This window comes from Gavialis gangeticus, unplaced genomic scaffold (genome assembly GCF_001723915.1).
Source record: "Gavialis gangeticus isolate Ggan-Ray unplaced genomic scaffold, GavGan_comp1, whole genome shotgun sequence".
NCBI lineage: Eukaryota > Metazoa > Chordata > Crocodylia > Gavialidae > Gavialis > Gavialis gangeticus.
This window is the reverse complement of record NW_017729032.1, coordinates 42,845,822-42,848,237: the sequence shown is the minus strand read 5'-3', so window position 1 is coordinate 42,848,237 and position 2,416 is coordinate 42,845,822.

The following is a 2,416-nucleotide window of genomic DNA, read 5'->3' as shown; positions in this document are numbered from 1 at the left end:
TGAACATCCGCAAAAACTACTTCACCGTTAGGGCGGCTAGGAGCTGGAACCAACTTCCAAGGGAAGTGGTGCTGGCCCCTACCCTGGGGGTCTTTAAGAAGAGGCTGGATGCCCACCTAGCTGGACTCGTTTGAGTCCCATTTCTCTTTTTGGGGTTTTTGTTGTTCTCCCGCCCTGGCGGGGGGTCGGGCTAGAAGATCTACTAGGTCCCTTCCGACCCTTAATCTATGAATCTATGAATCTATGAATCTATGAAACCCTTTTGGCAGGTGTACAACAAATTAGCCTTGCACCCTCCCCAAGTGCCACTCCAATCCTATTCTCCTGATCCATCTGCAGCTCTGCTTTGTGCTTCCTTCCCTGTGACCCCTGCCTGGTTTCTGAGTTGCTTTTTGTTTCTTTTAAAGACACAACGTAACAAATATTGAAGACCATGGGTTTTATCCAGCAGTCCTAATTGAAGTATAAAGGGCTTCCTGCCCTATTGTTTACTGTGCTGCTTGCCCTCTCCCTGATCTGCTCTGCCCCACAGAGGCTGCCCATGCCACTTGTGGCACCTGTGGTTCAGGTTGGCCAGTCTTGGTTTACAGTATATACTTAAAATATTGCAGATTGTACATGTGGGTTCCTAGGAAGATAGCTCTCTATTTGCCTCGGACTAGATTTTGTTTTTATACAGCAGCTACAACTGTGTCATCACATTCATTTCTCTGTACCTTTTTGTACCCAAACAATCTTCATTCCTCAAGCTGCCTGCTGTTCTTTTCCCTTTTACAGTTTTACTGCTGTGTCCATATTGGCATCTCCAGAAGTTCAGCAACCATGACTCAGGCCCCAAACATCCTAAGAGCAATTCTTGAAATCATGAAAATGTTCAAAATTGATATATCTGAAGTTATTTGGATTTGCCTTTGGTCCTTAAGGGTACTCTTATTTCAAGCTTTTTTCTGCAAGCATGAAGGTCAAAAGGTTACTTGAAAAATAATTAGAACATAAATGTCCACGCAGTGTTTTGGTTCCAGCAGCTGTCAATTAAAACACCAAGTTTCACAAGCCTTACAATAAAGGTGCAAGAATTGGCAGCATTGCTCTTTGTCACCTTTCATATACATTGAATTGTGTTTGTTGCAATGCTGCCTTGTAGCTTTATTGGTCTCCATCCACACACACTACACAACTCTCTTAACCTTGTCTTTAAAATTTCTGTCCAGCCAAGCAAAACAATTTTTAGACATAGGATTAATATAGTTTAATTCCTCTCCCTGCAGGCTGACCCCACAATGTCATTAACTAGTTTTGTTACAACCGCTTTGGGAATGTTTAAATATGGCTTTAAACCCAGTTCTTTGGCCTGTGATAAGCTGGAAGGAATGATAAAAGTATGGCATGGAGACATAACACAAGCAGATGAAAGGAAAAGCCTTGTGGTTGTGCTCACATTAGTAAATATTAAATGACAAGTGCAAAAACCCAGTCTCGTGTTACTGGGCTTTAAAATGAACAGGTGCAAAGCAAACCCTCCAGTTGAAATGAAACACAATCTTTGTCACTGCCTCTGAGGCAGATGCTGAAGAACTGATGGAGATACTATTTTGTGAACTTCACGTCTTTCTTTCTGCCCTGCTGCTTTCACGCTGGAGACAAAGATTTTCATGGAAACTTCAGTTTGCAGAGAGAGCAGGCAGGCAGGCCTGGAGGGCAGGGCAGCACCACACCTAGCGATGCCCGGCACTCCTGCACAAATGCAATGAAGCCTCATTATAACCTGCCTAACATCGGACGCCCCAGATACCTCTGCACTACTTACCAGCTACATTCATTCCCCTTCTGCCACTCCTCCCGCAGCCTGTCTTTCACCCACTGCCTCCTCGATTCACACCCTCACTGCCTGCCCGCAGACCAGCCTCTCTGGCTTCTTTCCTAGTCACTCCATCCAGGAAGAGCACGCGCCATCTGCAGAGCCCCACCAAGGACATTTCTACCCGGAAGCTCGCAAAGCCGAATTTTTCCAACTATTGGAGTTGGTCCAATAAAAGAGATCACCTCGACCTAAAGAACCGCGTCTGCCTGTGTGTCCTTAGACCAACACGGCTACAACCTACACGCCTCGAAGCCTAATTGCTGTGCAGCGTCCCACATTGATCCAGGGCGGAAAGGAGGCAACCCTGCTGCGGACCTTGTATTTCTCCAGCAGAAACGGGCACCGATCGCGAGCTGCGGCGGAAGCAGGGCGAAGCCCGGGCTGGCGGCGCAACGCAGCCGGTCGGGGGAGGCGCCAGGCCGCGCTTCGCATGGGGGTGGGGCGGGGCAGCGCCAGGCCGCGCCCCCTAGGGAGGCCCCGCCCCAGCTCCTCCTCAGGCTGAGGTTGCGCTGGCCGAGGCGGAAGTGGGCGGAGTCTTGCCCTTTGCCCAGTCCC